Source organism: Rhopalosiphum padi, chromosome 1, assembly GCF_020882245.1.
Source record: "Rhopalosiphum padi isolate XX-2018 chromosome 1, ASM2088224v1, whole genome shotgun sequence".
Taxonomy (NCBI): domain Eukaryota; kingdom Metazoa; phylum Arthropoda; class Insecta; order Hemiptera; family Aphididae; genus Rhopalosiphum; species Rhopalosiphum padi.
The window spans coordinates 88,095,436-88,121,264 of record NC_083597.1 but is presented as its reverse complement, the minus strand read 5'-3'; the positions used below and the strand labels follow the sequence as shown (position 1 = coordinate 88,121,264).

The following is a 25,829-nucleotide window of genomic DNA, read 5'->3' as shown; positions in this document are numbered from 1 at the left end:
CGTCTTCGCCACCGCCACTCGCCCTCGCCCGCCGCACCACTTCGCCACCCAACACGGCACCCTCCGCGACCACTCGCCCCGCGAGCGCGCCACACACACACACACACACACACACGTCCTCGCTCGCGCCCCGCACGATGTCCCACGCGCGCTCGGACCGGAGATCAATACTAAGTACCGTTGCTGCTGACCACTATTATACGAATATAAGGTACCTATACGACTGCACTCGCCGAAAAACGCTTTCGCCCTCGTCCAGTGATTTTTCATTATTATTATTATTATTATTATTATTATTATCGTTATTGTCGTCGCGTGTACGGTATACGGTAAAATAATATGACCATAATATAATATAGGTACCTATATAATAATACAGAACATTTCTGTTCGATAAAATATTATTATTTTTTTTTTTTTTTTTACACTACGATATTCGTGCCGTTTCGCCGAAACCCGCGTAGGTTGTAGTTGAAATGCTAACGGATCCATAGTATTTTGCCCCGGGTTATGCGCCTATCGCTGTACGTTTATTAGAAATTATGCTAATTTTTATAGCGCGTGAAACGTTTGCAACGACCTTAGGACAGCTGCTGCACGGTCATTAAGTATATACGCACAGGACCAAACCGTTTCCCGGGAAAACTTAGCAAGCCGTTTGTTGTAATTATATATGGAAACGGAAAACAGACGGCCGTCGGACCGATATGGCGCGTGCATAGCCGGTTGCGATTTTTTCGGTTTCCCGCACGATCGATAATTCGTCTGTTTTTGCAGGTGTGCGGCGCAGTTATTGAAAATGAATTCATTATTATTTGCCCACCCGAACCCTTAGTTTTAATTTAAAATTTTAACCGCATTTGTCGATAATTTAGTGTTGAAATTTAAAACCAACTATGTAAAAGTACAATTTGGTTTTTCCGTTTGTGATGAAATATTTTATGTTTTTCAATTGGATATTTTGTAAGTAATTGAATCATAAAATGTATATTTTGTTTTCATTTTTATTGTGAATTTTTTTTTGAATTCATTTTTATAGGACGATGATTGAATATGTGTTGAAGACAATGATAAGGTCAATTTATTACTTGTATGTAGTTTTACGTCTGAAGAAATCGATTGTTCTATATTAATATGAAAAAGTAATCTGTTTTTGTCGAGTTTCTTTTTTTTCGATAAATTTTGTATTTTAAATAGATAGATAGATACTTCATTTTATGTTTTTGTTAAACCACCTGATGATGATCTTGTTTTCAAACGTGAACAATAAGAAAAACACCTATTCTTTTTATTGCTGGAAATAAAGGGTGTGTGAAAGGGCGGTCCTAACCACAGTAATTCTAACAGTGTCTAATACTTTGATAGCAAATTAGCGCTAACGTCTCACTTCTATGAGTAGATAACGAAATGTTAGCCATTTATACCTGTTATATAAATCACTTTATAGTAATATAAAATTTGTTGTTTTATTTTACAAGAAAAATTTAACTATTGCAAGTGGGGAGCTTGGAAAGCTTAGCTAAAAGTCTAGCCCCTAAAAACCATAAAACCCATTTAAACAATATATTATGAGCAATATTAAATTTTATTTTTAAAAATACTTCATGTTATATAGAACTTTTAAAAATAAACTTTGTGATTGAATAGAGTGATAACTGCGATACTAATTATGATTAGAACGATTTAAAAAAAAAATATTTATAAAATACGTATGTAATGTATTCAATATTAACTATGTAACTAGTGTTGTAAAAAGTACAGTAGGTAACTACCGTTGGATATACAATTGGCTGATATGAAAAATCAGAGACACTACAAAGATTATTTGCATAATTCCAATTATAAATTCAATAAATAAGCAAAAGCAAATAATAATTTGTAAATATATATATATTATCATATATCCACATTTATATTACAAATTTACAATTAATTTATCAATAATGCAGATTTTTGGTTTTTTTTTTTTTTGGAATAAAAAGTACATATTGTTCATATTATGTTTTTATACTTATATAAATAATAATTAGTAATATCGATTCGTTTGGTTAATATTTTAGATTTTAACACAATTTTTGGAAATATTAAATAGTAATAAGTCATATTGTCATACTGAAATTTAAAATCAAAATTTAAAAACTCGAAAAGGATAGTTTTTTGAAAATTGAAAATATATATGTTTACGTTTTTAATAATGTACAAAATAATGCTTTCTAATTAAATATCTTTATAAGATCTCAATAAATTGCACAAGGCATCTTATAGCTAATTTACGTTACCCGAGACAATTTTTTATTATTTCTTATTATTACTTCAACTAGGAATGCAACACAAACGCCAATGTTTTTATTATAAAATCATCATTGAATATAATATATGATGTCCAAGCTTTGGATCTAATAAATTCAAACATGCCAAATTGTTGTCTAGTCAAATTTTAGTTAACACAATGTAACGCACTTTTTTTTGTATAACACAGAAATTCACATCTATGTAATTCATTTCATTTATTTTTTAATCAACTCATTGAGTTCACGATTTGTCGTGAACATTTTTACTGCCAACAAAGAGTTCTTAAATTTTCAGTTTCCGTTTCTTGTTGCAACTTGTACTAGTCACTTCTAAAAGTTTAACCGGTCGGTTTAAACTGTGAGCTAACATTTGACCGTATTGTATTTCATTTAGGAATTGCATAGTTACGTATTATTACACGCTATGTTTGAGACCAACAATATATTCTCATTCTCAAGTTTACTCGTTTTTCTTCTCCAGTTTATTTTTCTCTTTGCATAGGGCTTTAGTTGTTTCTTGAAGTGTCTCCTTAAACTCGGTCGTTCGCTTAACTATTTCATCTCGCGCTTCTCGTAATTGATGTTCCACCGTCTACAATTTAGTAAAATTTTGTTTTAATTCACCTCGTAGTCCATTAATCTCTGCCTGCGACGCACAAGCGTGTGTATCGTACTTAGTTTTTGATTCACACGTGGATGACTACAAACACTCATTATGGTCTTGTTCAATACTAATTTTTTTCTACAGCTCGGCGTATTGGATGATCTTATCCGCCAAAGTATGCAAATTATTTTTTTGATTCTTAGCTTTAAGTTCTAATTTCAACAGTCGTTGACCGCCCTGAAACTTCTTCGTTAAACAGGACATTTTGTTTTGGAAGTTTTTAACTTCTTTAAAATAGATTGGTTTGATACTTTATGGCTTCTTAATAAAACCTAATAATTTATTACGAAAATCAATAATATTATCATAACTGTAGGTTGTTAACGAATTACGTTTTATATTTTGAGCCGTTCGCGAAAATATGGGCTATGCATCCATGGGCATGTAACATATCGTGATTATCGGCTAACAGCTAACAGCGTCAACGCCGTCAAGGTCTAAAGTTGGGGCAGTTGTGGAGGGGGAGGGGTCCAAACCGTAGACACCAGTGTTGCTCCCTCTTCCACAGCTTGTGTCACTATCGTGTGACTGTGCCTGTCCTAATATATGTTGGCCTCCTTTTAGCCTGCCCTGGAAAAAAGACATGTAGTCTCCACTGTTTTTATGTCCACGATTAAAAAGCCAAGAAAATCCCATGGCCCCAAGCGTATATTATTATACAATTTAATTTTATGATTTATGATAATATATTATGTATCTATTTTAATAATGAACAGTATACAATATATATTAATATATTATAATATATAATATGTGACAAAATATAAAACTTAAAAAAAGGTTTTTACTGAAAAAATTAATAACATATAAAATAGTTAATGATCAGCTTATTGTGTATTTGTGTGACGTCTGATAGTCGATGTTGCGTGAATATAACAATTATTGTTGTTGATTTTTTTGTTTACAAGATATTATTAGGTATTGTTGTTCTGTACAAACGTTTATTTATTATTATTATTATTATTATTATAGAACGAAAATAATATTACAAATATAATATTATAGTTATGTTTCAAAAATATTTTTTTAATAATACTATAAAATCAATAATGTTATGTTATATATAATTATAATTTATTATGCAATTCTAATGTTTTTAAAGTAATATTTGTATTGACATGGAATAATAATATATTAATAACATTATGATTACGGAAATGCTACCTGGGAATTGGGATATTATGTTTGAAAAATGTTTTATTATTATATTATTGTCATTGCTTACTGAACCTTGTCAGTTGTCACATATATTTCATTAAATACAATAAAGAATTTTTAATATCTATATATATAATTAATTATGTAGTAAGTACTTTAAACATTTTTTTAAAACAACTTCTTTACTTATATATTACTCATTATTCTCATTCCGGAATTCGTTAATTATTATAAATTAAGATTTCTGAATATTTAAATAAAATTTAGCTATATCTAATTATAATGGTCAAAGTATAACTTTAAGAAATTGTGTGATAGGCAAAACGTCAACATTTACTACATTTCTTAATACAATCATTTCTCATCTAGAAAGTACTTGATTAAGTTTTAGTCAATACACAGTAGAAAAAACTTTAAGCACTCGAGACACTACACGCTGCTGGTAATACGATACATAACATTTAACTTAAGAATATGGTTAATAGATCGACATAAATGCTTTTGTCACACGTATAACACTGTGAAAAAAATGCATATTATTATGCACTCGTATAACAACTCTTATAGTAATTTTTTTTTTTTTTTGGAAGATATATATATATTCAAATATTATAATTTTACATACGTAGGGCACCTGCAATGTATTATATATTACACACTCACATATATATATATATTGTACGGTATTATGGTATTATTTTAAAAACACCATAGTGGGTGGGCGGTCACCAATAACGCTCCCCTGTGGATCTGCGTTTGAAAAGTAGCCCAAGGAAAGTCGTCTTTTAGAACACTAGACACAGTAAATCCCATTAAAATAGATTTTTCTATAAATATAATAATCATGTCAACGTTTAATGTATTTTATAGCCAATATATAGGAAGTCAATATAATAATATGTATAACAATTTATTGTATTGTATTAATATTATCGTATTGGCCTGTTAAAAATAAGTCGATTTAAGCTAAATTTGTTTTGAATAAATTTAAAAGAAAAAAGTCGTATGTTTATGTAACAAAGTTTGGAGAATGTTACGTGCGTTTTTCTAAAAACGGCTAAAATAGGTAGACAAGGGTTTTAAGTGTATTTTTCAGTGGAAGATATCAAGTACATGAGGAATAAGCATTGGTATGTGGACCAAGCTTTTTTTTCTTGTGGCGAAATTGAGTTACGGTAACGACTGAAGTAAACATTTTTACGAGGAACATATTTTGAACCAATTCAGAAAATCTATTATATATTAAAGACTGCAAAACAAATAATTGTTTTCATGAAATGGCATGAGTAAATTGAAATTTGATCACGTTCTGGACATACTTATAATTGTAACACGCTCAACATTTTTAATTTTTACATGAAATAAAATGCTGTCTAAAATGACCGTCTATGTAGTTTATACTGTACATGTCCATGGAAATTTTTTACAAGCTTAATTAATTTAAAAAAATTATCATTAAATTATATTTTAAACAAATATTTAAAAACCAGGTAATTTATTAAATTAGTTTTAATAATATTTATTTATTAACTCCAAGTTATTTTAAGAAAAACTATTAATATATTTATACTTTAATATATTAACTAAAGGAATGTCGTCACCAACTGTTATAAAAATAATAGTCATATTTTAGTAATGCATTATAATATGTATTTTTCTAGAAAAAATAAAATACTGTATTTATTTTCAATATTTTAATTATTTTATAGTTTTAAAAAATGAAATTTTATTTATTTATAATTTATACTTATTACTTTTTTAATAGTTTAGTTCATAGTTTAATTTTTAGTTGTTTTATCATTAATTAATGCATATGTGACGTATTAGCGTATTACGTACAAAATCAAATAGTTGTAATTAATTATTTCTTGTAGATCTGCATAATATTTTATGTAATCCACTTGCAAATTATTTGTTTTAATAAAACCTACGTTGTAATCGATCTTATTGCAGCTATATGATATAATTTATTCTACTCGACATGTAGCGAATTTATTCATGATCTACATATTTTATTTAAAAATACAAATTTAATTCAAATTTTAGATTCGTTGTAAATAAGACTTAAAAAGAAAAGTAGTTTTTTTTCAAATTTGTGTATGTAGAATTTAGTATTGTAACGGAAAGAAACGATAGATGCACGTGACATATTGTCGTTTTCCCGAGAGTTTAATTAATCTAGGCAAGAACATTTCCCTCGTATTTCATATTACGTATATACGACTGAAAAAAATAAAAATAAATGGTGGGTAGTCCAAGCTCATTTCTCATACGTCCCGACCTTTTTTCTTTTTATCAAGCTCCACCGCCATCGCCTTTAATAACATACGTCTTTCCTCGGTTTTTCTTCTCTCGTATTTATTTATTCTCTTTTTCTTTTTTGTTTGGTTCACAGGTCTCCCGCCCGGAATCATTTCGAGAATAACAATGAAGACGGTTTTAATTCTAGCATTGTACAGCGAGCCGAAGCTTTTATTAACGTCCAAAGCTCTACGGGCTTTTAATATATATGTACGTGTATGTGTGGGATGGATGAAAAGCCGAGGCAGCGGTCCCGGAAACAGAGATGGAAAGATGTACGGTTCTAGTTACAATGAAGTAATATAAGATGAAAAATCGTATTAATTCTGAAAAAGTATAATAATAAAAGTTATGAGCGGAATCTTAAATGAGAGCACGAACACGCAGCAATATACACCTGCTGTGATGATAAATGGGCCATATACTATAATGTGCTCCACCTCCCACCGCCCTGCCCGTTAACCGACCAATGCTTTATGATAGGGAAACAAATTCGCAAAGATTTTTCAGCCATGCATCACTAATGCGGATAGTAATAGAAATAATAATCGGAAAATTGTGGAACATTCTGCTGTATATGTATTAGAGTCGATAGACGGATATAACGTATATAGTCGATTATGAATTATGACATTATTATTGGAAGCTATGGCAAAAAACGCGTACACGAGGAATTTTAATTGGATTATTTTTACGCGGTTATAAAATATGTATTACCATTTTCGTGCGCTAAAATAATGTGTGATCGATAATCCGAACACGCGTGGGTAGTTTTGTAAAAGACCATAAGATATTATATTGAAATTCCTCGCCGTGTCCTAATTATATTTCAAGCATGTCAGCGCACATCGCATGCATAATACACCGATATGACCTATATAAGAAGTCAACCATATTGTAATGGGCAAGCAACGAAATCTATTTTTAATGATACATATATTATATGGCTTAGAAATACGAATAGATTAGCCGTTCTGTACCGACCATATATTATAGTAAATATATACGCTAAAAAATTAGTTTTTAATTTAAGCACAGCACAGTTCCACAAAAAACACCTCTTGTGTAATATTTGGGCGTTTACACTAACATTAATTTTCAATATTTTAATGCTCGTGTAACTTAGTGCAATATATAGCTCAAATACAGTTTATTTGTATAACAGTTTTGTTTTAAAATCTTTCACAGTAAAATTGTTAGAAATTGATAAACTAACACGGTTATTATGTATATTATTATTTATTAGTTACTAATTTAAGTTGCCTAATAGATAGAAACTAAAAAATATGTAACTGAATAAAGTTAAATAATATGTAATACATATAAATTATATTTTATTATTATAGGTATACCTAATATTCAAATTTAAAATATTTTTTATCAAAGCAATGGCATATATATTTAATAATTTTACGATTAAATAAATTTCTTGAATATTTTATAGATGCATTTTTAGATGGGTCAAAGTATCCTGTTTAAACCGAGGACAAATAAAAAAAAGAAAATCAAGAATTGATTGTGATTTAATATATTATGGTAAGTAATTTAAATAAAAATACTTACTTTAAAGTTTTTGGTAATATTTTTTGAAAACTATTAACAATCAACGAATGAATCATTATATTTAAAAAAATATATGATATGCATAATATGTCATATCGAATGATAGTTTTAAATGTATGTAAATATATTATAAGTATTTCTAAATTATTATTATTAAATGATGCTTTTATAAGATAATATAATTCTAAAAATAATTTTAAAAAAACAAGATACAGTTTATGCAGATCAATTTTATATACGGCGGCATTATATTTAATTGGAAGTTTAATTTGAACATCTACATTGAGATATTAGGTATAACTTGTTATAGTATATGGTAATATTATATGGTACGAGAGTAATAAAATACAAATTTTAACCTACAAATATTTTGAAAATATTATCTATGTATATTCATAATAATGTAATATACTAAATTACCTTACCTTAGTCATAACTTTGTAGGCATGACTAAACACGTTATTATACTTACCTATTTGATATTTTAATAATATATATGTAAATATAGGACATGTATAGCATCGGGTTCCTCTTGGTTTTAACTTACATGAAATGTTTACTAATATCATAGGTACTATATTATTATGATGTACCTACCTATAGTATAATCATACTTATATAACACCGACAAAACCAAATCTCGACAGTGGTGTACCTAAGAAGCCTATCAAAAACGCCGTGTGACAATAATTTTTATTTAAACATATTAAAAAATAAAAACAACGCGTGTTAACATATACTCGATACTTCATATTAGCTGCTCATTAAACGGAAGGGAAGTACAAGTCGAATGCGTACCCCTATTAATATATTAATTAAGTACTTATTAGTGGGTTGTAATGGAATAAATCGCTGTGTTAAGTGGGAAAATAAAAACTAAGAAAGAAATATTGACGGTTTCGAGTACTTAAAAAAGCAATATTATGATACACGTGTACCTATCGTTTATCTTGGCGTACTGTAGTGGCGTGTTATAGTTAAAAATTTGAAAATAGTGATAAATCGTTATATTCGAAAAACAGTTCCAACCGAATTAAAAAAAAAAAACCCGATTTAGCAGATTTCTGCAGTACTGTAGTGTTCATAGCATGACAATGGTCGGTAGATTTTCCTTACGCTTAGGGTACCTATATATTATATGTAGTTACTGATAAAATTTAAAAGCGTAGGTGGCTCTTGAAATTCGTAGAGTGCTTATATTCTGTATATATAGTGACAGCTCAAGTACAACAGTGAAACCAAAACGACCATTACGCTGTTCGTTCAAATCAAAATCAGAGTTAAAATCGTCATTATAATAATATCATCATCCCGCAGTTCGAATTTCAAATGTGTTCATGTGTACCTATATACACTATGCACTGTGTATAATACAACGATATGCTAATAATTGTACGAGTGTAAGGACGCAGGAAGAGATCGATGATCACGTGACGACAATCGTTGTCGACCGATTAATAGCGTGTGTATAATGTAATAATAATATGTACCAATAAAAATCGAGTGCAACAGGGAAATCCGTCTCGTCGGTCGCTACAGTCCGCGCAATAAATTATTGGTCGTTCGGGAGTTAAACGACGACGGATGACGTGCACACACACCGCCGGCGGGGGTGGTCGGGATAAAGTGTGCAAAACGATTGTACTAGTGTGCGCTAATCGCAAATTGGCCGTTAGCTGGGCTGGTTGCCTGGCAACTGGCCAAAACGATCGCTTCCTGATTTCCATCAGCCAGAGCCGGCCGCCCGGGCTTTAATTCTTTATCGACTTTCCCTTCGGTTTACATTTACGCGCCGTGTGTAATATCGTTATAGGCATTATATTATGGCGTAGGTGTTATATTACGCGCGCGCACACACGCATATTATTGTATATTATACATATATACACATCAACTATCACGCAAAATATCCTCGTATTCGAATCGGTAATTTTGATTGGCCGAAAACCGATGCGTCCACGACGACGGTCGAGATGTTGTCGAACGAGGAAACGAAAATCGTCTTACGATTTTCTCATATATTATATTTTTAACATTTTGTCGAGGAGCATCAAATCTTGTGTTACATTCGTTCACGATATTCTTCCTCCCGGATCCGGCACCATATGCGTGTTAGAAGGAACGGTTCGCGAAATTAGCTGATGGTTAACTATATATACGTCGATCTATAAGGAACGTCCGATTTTTACTCGTTAAATCGCAATCCTCGCGGAGGCTTCTCCTATATGTTCCTCTCTCCCCGTTCATTCGTTCAACATAATACGTGTTACCTACGACGACGATACGACGATTTGTATTGTAATCGGTACAAAAATAATTTAAATGAAAATGAAAATTTAGGTATATAATTTTTATATCAAGTCATTGTATTGGTTCATTTTTAATAATTGTATGAATAAGATCTATGACTATCTCATACAGAGGAAAATTTAATGTTTAAACATTTCGAATTCCTGCGATTGTATCTAAATAATATTTAGGATTTAAAATTTAAATATAACCATGTCCTTTTTTCTAATAAGTAAATAATTTTAAACAATTTCTAGACATCTAATAATTACACAGAAAAAATATTCAGAAATTTAAAAACGGCTAATATTTTCTGCGTTTAATAAAAAATAAAATAAACAATTTGGTTAATTTACTACAGTTCAGAAAATAATAAAAATGTAAGATAATTAAAATCAGGAAATGTAATACAAACTTAATCACGTTTAATTCTAAAAATATAATTTGACGTTTTGCTTTAGATTTTCTATGATAAGTAAAGTTTGTTTTTGTTAAAAATACTTTAATCTATTAATTTCATGAATTACCATTTATTTTTAATAAATTCAAGCTTATAATTTTGGAATGTTTTTTTAAGACCGGGAGATGATTAAATAAAAATGTTATTATTTGTTATTATTTTTAAAAAATCTTGGCATAACGATTATTTTAAAATAATTTTAAATTTTAAAAACTATATAGTTAATTTTGCTGCTTTTAGAATTATTTTAATGTAACGATGAATAATATATTTATAATTTTAAATAATAATTTAATACATATAGACTGTTTTCATTATTCTACCGAGGAGAGTGAAGTCTAGTGAATGATGAATTTGTATTTAGTTATATCCAGTGCGAATTTTGTTGAAATTTTTCACGTCAAAATTAAAACTTAACACATAACACGTTTATTTGTATTAAATGTTTAAGCTAATTAAATAATTATTACGTATAAAACTAATGAATGAAGTGTTGTAATGATATCGTTGAAAATCTAAACATTCGAATCGAATGATTCGATATAAAAAGCAACTTGAAACTTTTAATTTTTAAAATCACTTTTATCTGTCTTTATTTCAAAGTATCCTAGATGTTTTCTAAACGAGAATGCTTTTGTTAGTGGTTATAGTGATTCGCTCACATAAGATACTCTATTTTGTTTCCCTATATATAAATATATATATATGTATTAGTCAATAGCACATTGGAAATAATTAAACGATAAGACGGAAATGTCAAAAACTTTTTCTTCTATTCTGCGCTTTCGAAATTCCGTCAAGCGAGCGACTCGTCCCCAAAGTAAAACTTAGGCTTAATTAAACCGTAACCGCTTCTTTTTACTAGTCTGTTAGAAAATGGGTATATATCAAAAGACAAACAAGTCTGTTCGTTAGACAACTGTTTGTCGAAGTAAAAAGAAGGAAAAACCATACGAATTCGTTAAAAAGCACATACCCACACAACTCAGATTTTTCTTTAAAGAAATTGCTTTTCCGTCTCGATTTTATTACACAAAAGAATGAGCTTTGTCCGTAGGGGTAGGGGGTAAAAGAAGAAGAATTTAGTTACATTCTCCACAATGTGATAAACAATCCTCTGAGGGACGGAGTTTTCTTCGTCGCCAAACAGGGTTATCTTCTGTTTGATGCTTGTATGTCTACAGCTGTAGTAAGTAAGTTTTTTTTTTTTTATCTCTGTGTCTGACGCCCTAGGCCGAGCAGTCGACAACTCAGATAGAATTCATCGGTACATTTCAACAAAATAAAAATATGTCACTGGAGTTGTACATTAAAAACGTTTTGTTGAAAATAATATTATATTTATCAAATATGTTGAAAAAATAATATCTATTCTATAATTTTATAATAGATGTTAGGAAAAATGTCAGTGTTATACAAGGAAATTTCGATTTAATGAACGGATAAAAAATAAATAATAGGAAAACCTATCAGTTAATTAACCATTTATCTTTAATTTATTGTGTAGCATTTGTATCGATGTATGACAACTAAAAATACATAAATAATGCAAAATTGAAAATATCCAACCGTGTCATTCATTATTATAAGTTTTATAACATTTTTTTATTAAATTAAATTATTACAATTATTTTGATGTTTTTTATCCGATTTATTTTGTAGATTTTAATATTTCATTTATTTTTTCTTAGAGTATAATTATTGTTTAACAGTAAAAAAATCTATCATTCCTAAATAGCAAGTATCTATGCTATACAATAATTACATTGCATAGGTACTTGCATTGACACTTTATTTAACGATATAAATGACATCCATGTTTATTTGTACCAATAAAATCATATTAGTTTATTTTCTTGGTCTAATCGTAGTTAATAAAATAAAAATGATAAATACATACTATTTTATACTATATATTAATGAATTTAATTTCATTAAATACATTTTTGTAAGATGTATAATTGCCAAAGTTCCTTTACTAGGAGGATTTTTCAATCTCGTTATTTATGGTCCTATGTTTCACATTCACTTATTTTTCTAATTTTGCCCAACAGATTATTATATTAAGATAGTTTTCAAAAATAAATAAATACTGTATTACTGTAAGACTTATAAGATTTATATTTCTAAATCAAGGATAAGAATCTTGATTAGTTATGTAACTATTTTTAATATATTTAAAAGTTATGTTAAAAACAGTGTGAAATACAAATAACGAGAAATTATTGTATTTTTATATTTTATTATTAATTTATTAATTATGATTCTAGTCTAAGAATTCAACTTCAAATATTATGTCTATGCATAATATATTATATTATATATTTTATAACCTCTCAACGTTAAAAAAAAAATTATATTTTTAAAATTAACCAACCCATTATTATTTAACTATGAATTAAATTAATTATATTTTATAAATATAAACTTAAAATATTTTTAATTTCTAATAGTTATATTCCATAGTAGGTATAAAAACTATCAGGTGTAGAGTTATATGTAATATACTCTGTAGACATTAGAGTTGATGGTTATTCAAAATTCACAATAATATCAAACACACATTTTGAGTTAATTGAAATAAATGGCTCACTTTCGTTAAATCTGAAATCGCATTTTAATGTATTTATTCCTACGGATTTTAATTCTCGAAAAAACAAGAAAAATGTCTTAAAAAATACGATTTAATGCACCCATAAAAAGCATTTTTTTTTCATTTTTAAATTGTTTTAATTATTTTCAACAATGAAAAAGTTCTTATTTTTATTAATTAATCGTTTAATTGTGTGTACGTATATAAATGTCAAATTGCGGAAGTGTCTATACGTGTCAATAATAATTTCGTTTGATAAGCCGTATTATAGATGGCGACGGTGTCATATTTATCTGATCAGTAAAAACATAACAAATAATAAAAATAGAAGTACGACAAGGCAAAATCAATATTTAATTTTATTCTTTTAGAATGAATTTTAGCTAAATTTTTTTATAAAATTGGATCCATACTTATATAAAAATGAATTAAAAACATAAAATTGCATTAAAAATATCAAAAGAATGCAAGTTACTTTTTTAACTCCTTGATTTATGAAATTAATTTTGAGCTTGAAAAGCAATGTTTTCGGAAAAAATGCAATTTGCATTCAAATCCGTTCCCTACTAATCATATATCTTAGATAATTTTAGTATAATATTATATTACAGGGTCCGGCAAAAAAACCTCTCTTATTTAGAAATAGCGCTGTGTGAGTTGTGGTGGTGGTACAACAGTGGATAGGGTATCGATGGATAGTGGTATACGTGCCATTTAAAGTAAATATAATGGCATGGTGAGGGACAAAAAAAAAAAAAAGGGAATAAAATCCAACAAAAAATAACGAAAATAAAACGTGATTTTAAAAAAAAATTTTTAATTTAAACTTTTTAACGTGATCACCCTGTGATTACGATCTTTGGGGATATTTAAAGGCCCAATGTACAATCATCACCCCGTATACCTTCAACAAGCATTTAAGGAGCCAATCACCAGGCATTGGCCTCCATTACGCCAGCAATGACACGAAGAGTTATGGAAAACTATCGGAAAAGGCTTCGTGAATGTGTTAACAATGGAGGACACCACTTAATAAGTAAAAATAAAAAATAATAAATAAATAATTTAAAATAAATAATTAAAAATGACATAATATTTATTAGTAAAAACTGAAAGAATTTTTTCTATTTCTTTCTTTGTTTATTTGCAACTGCCTCTTGAAATATGGCCAATATGGGGGGTATTTTTTTTGCCAGACCCTGTATTATAGTAGGTAGGTACTTCCAAAGTATAAAATACATTAAAATATTAAATATTAATACAATTGATATTAATATAATATTTAACTAAAAACGTATCAACTTTGAACTTTTTAGTACTCTTTAAAACGCGTTAATTATTTTCCTCCTATAAACTTATTATTTTCAGATGTTCTGTGATCTATGCTCAATCATTTTCATTACCTACAAAAATATTTCTCATTATAAACTATTTTATCGGTTAAGTTTAAAATCAAACATAAAATATAAAATAAAGTTATATAGCTCTTCTTATACATATATATTTATGGTACTGGTAGATCAAAGTACTATACACATTCAGATACATGTTATAAGTTATAACTCTTGGAGGGGATGTGATAGAAACATTATATTATTAAAAGAAAAAAAAATGTGATTATTTGATATTTTAAACTGCATATACGACCCAGAATATTGGACAGTTACAGTTATATTCAATTAGACTACACTACATCCGTGTATAATGGCATCTGATTGATAGGAATAAAACGCGTGTTGTTCCATTATTATATTTTGTATTTTTTTTTTCGCTCTTATTATATTACTGTTGTATATGATTTGTGATTGTTATGTGTATGTGTGCCGATATTTCACGACCAATTTAAGCGAAACTGTGTGAGAACGGAATATCTATTACGGACAAGTGGATTTTTAGATTTCAATTTGTGGTGTCTTTTTTTTTTGTCGGCAACTAATCGCTTCGTTAGCCACACTCGCTCCAAAAGAGAAGTATAATGGAAAATATGTCATTTTTATTTGTCACCGTATAAACTTGAATATGCGATATACTATTAGTCAACGAATTACGCTAACCACCCATAAAGTATTTCATCTTCGTTTTTTAACATTTTCAATAACAACGATAATAATACCACAATGAAAAAAAAAAATGAAATATTAAATTTAAAATGTTTATCAGCGCAGATTGACCATTTGTGTTTTACATAAATATAAAACGGAAACGTAGTGTTTTTAAATTGTAACAAACCATAAACAGTCATTCTTTGCATATTATTATTATTATATACTTATTAATATTATAATTTTTTCAAATATTAAAACTTAAAATACAAAGTTAGTTTTGCTGATAGAAATTTATAGTAAAACACACACACGAACATATTATACTCAAATAATTAATAATCTTTTTTTTATTAAGCTCAAATATTAATTGTTTTTTGTTTTTTCATCGCGTAAAATGTATGAAAACCATATTAAAATATCCTTTTATTATTTTAAACCCAAATTGTTGGTACACGGTATAATGCGTTTTTCAAAAGCTATGTGTTTTTTGTAAACCCTCAAAGGACCCATTTGGATCGTTTGATGGTCTTACACAATAGTGGGAATTAACTCACGGTCGTATATTCGATTATTATTTTCACGATAGTGCCATTCATTGGTTGAATGCAGTGTTGTTCAAATGGAATTTTAGGATTCGATTCACGTCGGGTGGAAAACTGTCATGGCCTTGTAAAACAAAGGGAAAATCCAGAAGGTGTAATCTTTTTGCTGGAAACAATAATAATAATAATAATAATAATAATAATAGTATAGTCATGATAATAATATTGGGAGCCATATAAAGCGGGTGGACAAAGGTGCCTAAGGATACAGAAGGGCTCCGCAGAAGCAAACAAAAAAGAAAAATGTATGAGAAAAAACGAATTGACATAGCCTTTAGGGATTGCAACTTTCAGAATAGATGACCCCTCAAGGCCAGTAACAATTGCTCCCCAGCCGCTGCCAAGGGTCACTAGGAGAAATGTGCGTGTATACGAGTGAAGACATAGAAGAAAGGAAAATGTAGAAAAGAACAGGGAGACGTCCAAATAAGAGGATTTGAATGTCTGGACCCCACCCAGTGTCCATGTGTATATGATGACGTGTCGGTTTTTGGGGTCTGTCAGCCGGACCAAGACCGATCGGAATACCAAAGCGTTTAAAAGCCCGGGGAGCTTTATACATAAGGGATAATCGCCCTTTCGGTTTATTTCGAACGTTTACGAGTGGAAAAGGATATGGGTTTTTTTCCTTTGGTGAGAGAGAGGGAATAAATGCCGTTTGATCGTGTACGCAGACACCTTTGAACACTTAACATCTATTGCCTTTAAGTTTAACTCACACAAACAACAATTGTATAAGAGTAAACTTACATTAATACATTGATGGACGATAGTTTTTACAGCAAAAGAATCATTCGTATAATGGCTTAATATAGAAATGTAATAATATTTTAATACTTTAAGCTTAATATCGAATATGAAAATTATTAATTAGATTTAGATTTTGAGTAGATTTATTTCAAGTCTTACAATTAATTACAGTGTGTGAGTTTATTGACACGTTTCACTATTTGAGATATTTAGTAAAAGTGGTTAAAATTGTTTATGTACTACATTTTTTATGTACGTTTTTCTAAAAACTGCTAATAAATAAAACATAATAATAATTATAAATATAAAAAAAAAATCTAATTTTAATAATTTTTTTAACCATTTTCTGATGAAACTAGTCTTTGTTTGGTTAACTTTTTCAAATAAAATTGTTCATGATTTTTATTAACTGTTAACTTTATACTAATAATACAATTTTGACGTACATTATTAAGGGAAGAAAAATGAAACAAAATCACTAACATACTAGTTAATTTTTATAGTTTATTAAACTAAGTATTTTACAAAATACTCAATTTCTGAAACTTAATTTTCAAATAATTAGCTGTTAGTATTTTTTTCTATCAATATAAACAAATTTTTTTTTAAAATTTTAAAATTATCAATCAACAAGAATATAAAAACGTATTATAATATGTACTATATATATTTATCCTGACGAATTTAATTTACATTTTTATATTTTACTGTTCTTTCTTTGTTGCATTAAAGTGAAGTCATTTATTATAATAATTGTTATAATTTATTATTAAATATTATTTATATTTAATAAGAAAAAAAATTAACAAATAAAAAGTAGATTATTAAAACATAATAGGTAATAGGTAATTCCATTGGATACGTTTTTAATTTGTATAGGTAAAAATACTACTATACCACATAGTATGTACAATCATCATATTTACTTATAGTTATGCGAGTTTGCCTTGCCATTTTTTTTGTATGTTTAATAATATAATAACTTAATATCATTTATATAGAAAAAAACACGATAATATCATATTATTAATATGATATGATTAGTTTTTTTTTTAAAATAACTATTAATATTAAAGACGATTTTTCTATAATTTTCATGTACTTTCAATATAAATTATTTTTATGATACAAATATAATACGCCTAAATCGCATTAAATTATAAAACGTATTCATAAAATTATTATGCTTAATTATAGTAACGAATAATAATATTAGTGACGCTAAAATTCGGTACGCGTATCGCGTTGCCTCAATGCCTGAAACAGTAAGACACGAATACCCGACTCCTGCAACCGCATCAATGCGTACAGTGTGGACTGTCATGCGCCGGGTCGTCGGGTCGAACGACCACGGAATTGGTTTGCAATTAATTTCCTACTAATACTAATAGTAATCATCGATATAACCTATAGTCAATTGAGATGGAATTTATGGAATGTACAAGTTTTAGTTTAGGAGGAATTCGATTTTGTATCTTTCGTAGAACAAACGAGTGTTATGACTTCGCAAATCAATCACATTTTACGTAAGAAATAACAATTATTTTTCTGATAATAAAGATTGTAAAAAATAAAATATGTCGTTCTTGTAAATCGATTATTTGCATCTTTAAATGGCAATAAGAGTCTAAATTTAGAATATAATATTATTTTATATGTATATTATTACATTGCAGACGTTTGACATAATATTATGTACACGCGTATATTGAAAACACAACCGAATACAAATAAAATAAATATAACCATATCGAAATATTGTGCAGTATACATTAGCATTTGACTTAAACGTATCCGCCTGTATAGACAGATCCGGCGACTTGGTGTCGTGAGAATATTGTTGGTGGATCATGTGCAGATGACTGTTGAGTGTTGCTGCGTATTGGTTATACAATGTTCCGAGTTCGCTTCGTTGACAAATCTGATAACAAAAAAAAAAAAAAAAAAAAAAATCGATCAACGCGTGTAAGTGGCGGGGTACTATATGGCGAGAAGTGGGAAGGGGTTTGTTGGTGGAAAACATGAATAAAAGAAAAGTTCTATATTGCCGCTGTCGCCGTAGCTACGTAGTTACAGGCCGAAGGGGGGGGGGGGTGCAGTGGCCCGCACCGTTATCCGTCCGCACTCCGACAAATTTCTTTACGCTCAATATGTATTTATTCTTAGATCGTCGTCGTTGCAAAAAGTTCAAAGGTCCCGGCCAGATACGCCGCATGAATAAAGCATCGCGTTCCCCTCGGCCGGGCGCAAATCCCTTTTGTGCTGCAAAAGCCACTCCTTTCGTCAGTCCGCCACTCCCCGAGGATTTTGCGCGTATAAATGTATAAATGTGCATATATACATTATACATATATATATATATACACAATATATTATATTGTATATATGTATGTATGTGTATGTGTGTGTGTGTGTGTGTACTGCGAGTGACACGTAACACGAGTTCTGTCAACGCGAATAAAAATATAATATAATATGTATACGGACCGTGATATTTCGTTTATAATTTCCAATCGGCAACACCACACATGAGTTTTGGTGCACGAGAATTGAATCAAAACCTAAATCACTCATTTTCGAGCAGCCGTCCGCCGTCAGTTTAGGTAAGGTTAGGAGCTTATATAAAATATGTATACGCTATGTCGCTAATTATAAATCTATAATCATGTATTATACACATGTAATATTGTTGTTGTATCAGTCCGCCGAAAATTTCGACGTCACACGGTTATTATTTTATGCTCAATATTATACAATGCTTATATTGAAAATTTTAAAAAAACCTAACATTATTTTACGATATTTTTGGTCTATAAATAAACCCGAAACTAATACAATTAAAGAGATTTCACTGTACACTATACACACGACTATTTACATATTTTATGAGCAGCGAATTGGACATTTTTTTAATGTCAAAATATAATATATTTTGAAAATATTACAATTTATCGGGTGAATGGTAATGTACTCGAATTTAATTTTAGAAACCAGGAAGTATTAGCATGTGCCGTCGTAGTATGTGTTTTTTTCTTAATTTCTCTCCCTCCTACGGGGTTTAGTATTTTATTATATTTATCTCATTTTAGAAGCCCCAGTTCGTCGATATTCGTAGCCGTGTGTTTGTGTGTGCGTGTAGTTATTAAAACTTCTTGAATGAGAGGACAGAGTGGAAATGCGTCCAGGCAGACGAGATACGCGTGGGTATAAAGACACCGTCATGTCGCGTATGGTGCATTTGTGTGTGTTTATATATATAATATGAAGAAAAAAAGTCTTACCGCTTTGATTGGCTTCGTGTTAGGGAAAGAGATGCTTATATATCCTGTCCGGCCGGAGATATCATTCCAATTATAACTGACCCTGGGATTGGTAATAGTCCGGGGTGGTGGACTAGCAGCAGGGTGGACTAGACGGGGAGGATAGACGGGTATACACTCATATGGGTGAGGTTAAGGGTGTACGTGTGTATAGTGAGAGGATGGGGGGGAGGGAGTAGTCCGGAAGGAATCTTTTTCGAAATAAGGGAACGTGCCGAGCGACGAGCTTTTTGGCGGGTCCCGATTAGCAAAAACTACTGCAGGCGACCGGATGTGTCGAATGCTATCACAACGTAATGAAGGTTCTTTATATATTATATATATATAGCTTAAGTCTTTCTATATATAAATATATTATATACCTTCAACTACCTATGAGGGGTGTACTCGAAATTTGTAATTCAATATGTTATAGTCGCTGGCTCGCACAATGTATGTGTAGTACATTTCCTTTACGAGTAATTACTGTAATATGCCATCGTCCAATCTCGTTACAAAATTAATACTTCACCACTATATAATAATATACACTATAAATTGACGTAATTCGTTTATATTTTATTGTTGTATGATAAAAAAAAAACATCTTTTGAACAATTTGATCGTTGTGTCATTAGACCAATTAGAGTCTTTTCTTACTATTAAATAATATTAGATTATGTTATTAATGACTTATTCTATAATGAATACTATGTATATTTCGAGTATTTTGCTAGAACTGTAAGGTATAAAATAAATAATTACAAATTAAATATTCATATAAATTTGTGTAGGTAAATGTTGTTTAACCTACGAAGATAAATTATAATATTGACATTTAGATCCAATTAAAAAATAAAATGTACCTATATGTGTGTTAGAATATTTAACATTTTTATATTTTTTTTGTCATAAAAAACAAAACCATAAAGATCATTGATGTCAAGAAAATAAATTGTTATTTAGATACCTACCTATACTGTCATATAACTTTGCTAGCTGCTGTTTATTTTCTAATATTTTGATTTTTATCAAAGCAATAAAGTACCGATTGAAACATTTAAGCTTTAAACTTTAGCCCCTTATAAACTTTTGGCGTTCAAATATAACGGAGGCCATTATTGCTTAACTCGTTATTGTGGATCCGTATCGGATTTCCGTTTACTCGATGTGCTTTCTCGATTTGGCGATTTTAAGGAAGAAAATGATGATGATGCTAGAACAAGGACGAATAAAGTACCTTGTATGTTATATTTCGTATATTATACTATATATATATATATATATTATTTATACTCTGTGACTTTGATGAATAGGTGCATACTACATATACTTAATTATTATCAAGTAACTAAAGTAGGTAACCATTTTATATGGGCAATCAGATAATTTTATTTATGTATTCCTGAGCAGAATTACACTTAAAACTTTAAATTATTAATTTTATTAAAAAATAAATATATTACACAACATAAAACCTACTATTATTTATTTATATCGTGCTATAAATTATTGCTATATTTAAATGTTTTAGGCTTATTGAGTTGGGTTAACAAAAAAATTGTAGGTATGTAATTGAATGTTAGTTACCTACGTGCATTGAATTTACTTAAACTACAAAATGGGCGTACATTTTTTTTAGTTGTACATTAAATTAACTTGTTAGATTTAAATCGAGAAAATGGTGGTAATATTGTGTTAGTATACACTACAGAAATAACAGATTAAATTGAAAATTGATTCGCATATCCCCGTAATTGCGGATTTGAGGAAACAGAAACAGCCATTAAATTTTATTGTCGAGTTTTTAAAAATATATAACGTGGTACCTACTACATGTATAGTAATTTCCGATCCACAGAAATCCTGGGCTAAGGATGCTGATCAGTCACCCAGGCCGACAACCCGAATGGTGTGCCCAGCGATAATTGCCAGATGAAAAATATCGGTAAAATGGACGCACGGACGGATACAACGGACGTGATCTACATTTAAGTGCATTTTTTCTTTCTTTTGCCCATCCGATTTATTACACGTGTCTAATAATAACGTATCGTATTATAATGCTTTCGTTTGGATTCTTTCGCGTTTCCTAATCGTGACCGTTGAAAACATATAAATAACAATACCACTGTTATACTAGTACTAATAAATAATAATAATAATAATAATAATGACTGAATAAAGGAGAAAATCGAAATAGACGATAATTTAATTGGTCTTCCTCTTTTTGCTTCCATCTCTCATCTTCGTCTTCGTCGTCGTCGTCGCCGTCGTTGTTGTTGTTGTTGTCGTCGTCCCTCCTATCGTTCATCTGTTGTGTGTGTGTGTGATACGCGTGTGGAAACTATGATTGATAAAAACGTTTTCAATTCCGTCGGAATGAGGTTATCGTCATCTCTATATTATTATGATTATGCCGTTTCGATATGCTTTTTTTTCGTCGACGGGGGTAGAGGGATAAAACTCAATCCGATAGTGACGGCGGTGGCGGCGGATGCTGCATCGGCAGTGTGCGGCGAGGACCGTTTTCCACAGCACTTCATTATTATTACTATCCGTCGTCGCGTCGGTCGGGTGCGTTTAGTAAAAATATATAGCGAGTGTACCCTCTCCGGACCAGACGCGCGTTACGGCCGTTAAAAAGTAGCATTCCCAATAACAATAATAATAATAATAATAATATAATATAATAATATATTATGATGGAATAATAATAATATGTGTATACATATCATTATATTCAACAATGACGGCACTGCGGCAGTATTCGTAGATATTATTATACACAATACGATTATTATTATTATTATATTATGATGTTTGCCGGAACAAACGAAACGGGGGAGAGTGTGGGTCGGAGACAGAGATAGAACGACGAGACAGACGTCTTAGTGTTGTCGTAATAATGACAAATAGCTCGTTCACATACATATAAAATAATAATATTATTATTATTATACACGTCTCTTATTCGGTATCCATTGTTATCAGAATGCCGTGCATGTGTGTGCGGTGTGTGTGTGTGTGTGTGTGTGTTGGCCACCGCCGGCGTGTGATAACCTATCCCAGCCACCTGATTTACCTGTCATAATTTTTAATGAGGTTATACACGGTATGTGACTTAATTTGAAAAGGGTAGTACGTGCACGGTGTGATTGTCAAGGTTGGTTAACTCTTGTGATTGTGACTACCTATACTGAAGTGACGCGGCCGCGCGCGCGCGCGCGCGGAGGGCTGCCGCAACGCATGGGATAGTGTTGTTATATTATATTATATATTAAAGATAATGATATCTATTATGACGTATCGTATGTAGACACATACAAATCTGATGTTACAATAAACGAGGTGTGATGATGGAAAACATTCTCGCGTTCCTGTCTATTATATTATTCGGCCCATCTCATTTGACAAATATTTCATTTAATTTGTCGCTATAACCTATTAACCAAATTTAGAAATCAAAGTAGAAAAACCAAAAAAAAAAAAACAGATTTTATAGCTTTGCAAAGTTTGAAATTTAAACGTGCAGTTTTTAAATTATCTTGCAAAATTTAACTGATTTACTATTTACTATTCAATACATTTTTTTTGAATTTCACTAAATTTTACTACGAAGTTCTAAATTTTAATTAGATACTATAAATTATTATGGGTTTAAAGTATATAAAGTGTAATCATAGAATTACTAATAATAATACAGCCTTTATTAGGCTTTTTGTAGAATTATATAGATTCCGTACAACTATTTAATGCGATTGTTGACAGAATGTTTAATAATTAAAGTATTTCGTACAAGACACTAGTAGAATGGGAATCACATTGTTGAAGAATCCTCAAGAGATTTTTTACGGTATTATATTACACGACACGCATTCTATATTTTAGTATTTTACTTAATATCTAGTCAGATTTTATAATAATATTTAATTTTAGTTTTAGTGTAATTGTGTAAAGTGTTTTGAATGTTGATATTTCTTTTTTTTGTGAATTCTTTTTTGGTTTGAAATCGTGTGTTTATAATTTTATTGACTCGGAAAAAATAATTTTCGATTTTCTCAGTAAAACTTATATTACCGTACATAAAATATTACAACAATCGCCAATAGAACGCATTTAAACGAGCTTTGGAGTGTGTTGCTTATAATCATTTTTAAATTTTAATAATTTATTATTGCTCTAAAGTTTAAAATGTATGATAATAATATATCACTATACTAAAACTATACGAGTGACTAACATAAAATTTCTTTATTTTGTGAAGAATTTTTTAATAATATGACATCTATATACTTTGTTCCTAAAGTGTGAAAGAATATATTGGAAAAGTCTTCGTTCTATTACTCGTAAAGCCATTTATGATCGTTAAGTTAAATAATTTATGCTCGTATATTATAATGTGCAAATAGTGATTTTAATTTACATTGCTCTAATTTTTTCTACATTAAGGTTAAAAACTTGATAGTTATTAAATGTGGGTCAAGAATACGATTAATTGGCATATCGTTACTAAACATAATATGTACAGAAACAGCTGTCTTATAGTTTACTGTTGGGCGTATAGACGTTTTCCATCACTTTTTGAACATTTTACTCAAGTACGGCAATGTTATAAATTACTATTAACATAAATCAGCACATGACGTATAAAGGTCGAAATTTAACGCATAAACACGCAATGTAAAGATATATGTAGGTAATAATAAATATAATATATATATTCGTCCGGCATTTATATAATTATATTTTAGTTTTAAGATTTTTTTCAATATTTCGTCTTAAAAATAATGTACATTGAAGCACGTGCGGCTCATATACATAAATATAGTTATACGTATCGAAGGATTGATACGTATAGTGTAATAGGCTTATACATATATATACAGTTTGATGATTTCCTCTAGAACCTTCCGGACAGGAAATGGAAAAGGTCATTACTGATCAGCTGGTCACACACGTATAGGGAGCACTTATATATATATGTGTGTGTGTATACAAATGTATAAGTAATATAGTAATAACAACAGCATTAGCCCAAACCAGGGGCGAATTATGTAACGTAATAATTTATAACCCACGAAGTATATATAATATTGTGACGAACGGACAGCATAAACGGACATCGAAGTCGACGGTTGCGGCGACACAATGCGATATATTATTATTATTATTATTATTATTATTTTACTACGGTGTACAGTCGAAACGCGTGAGGCAAAGGAGGGACGATAAAAAAAAAATAATAATAATAATAATACAACAAAAAATAGAATATCTCGTAGCAATCGAACACAATCTGTGTGTGTGTGTGTCGATATAATATAATTTAATAATAATAATAATAATAATAAACAGGGTGTGATGATGGTAATGATAATGACGAATCGGATCTGTTCGGGTTAATTTCCGTGTGCCGGAACGAAACGTGACGGACCACCCACCGGTGCGTAACGACGGCGGCGACCGGCGGACGAGGCTGCGGAAAAAAATCGCCAGTCCACCGACATCGGTACGCCCATGGTTAGACGTTGGTCATATTATTATTATTATTATCATCGTCGTCATTTATTACTATGACTATAATACGTCAGTTTATATATGTTTTATATACACGTCGTGTGTGCGATTTTTTCTCGTCCGCCGTCGCCGTTGACAGTCGTGGGAATGCAAATTTTTTCCCGTCCACGCGCCCGTGTCCAATCGCACACGTTCACGACGGTATATTCATATTTGTCGTTATATATCATAATATCTGAGCCGTTTGTCTACGATATAAGTACAATGTAATAATAAATGACAATATCGTTATTA

At 29.9% G+C, this 25,829-nt stretch overlaps 1 long non-coding RNA gene across 1 annotated transcript in view; it reads left to right on the top strand.

The window, feature by feature from the left end:
- Positions 1-25,829, top strand: part of LOC132921785 (uncharacterized) — a 29,611-nt gene that overhangs the window by 1,132 nt on the left and 2,650 nt on the right. The window contains exons 2-3 of the long non-coding RNA XR_009660950.1: positions 6,509-6,689; positions 7,859-7,950. This is a non-coding gene — a long non-coding RNA (uncharacterized LOC132921785). The remainder of the gene's footprint in view (positions 1-6,508; positions 6,690-7,858; positions 7,951-25,829) is intronic.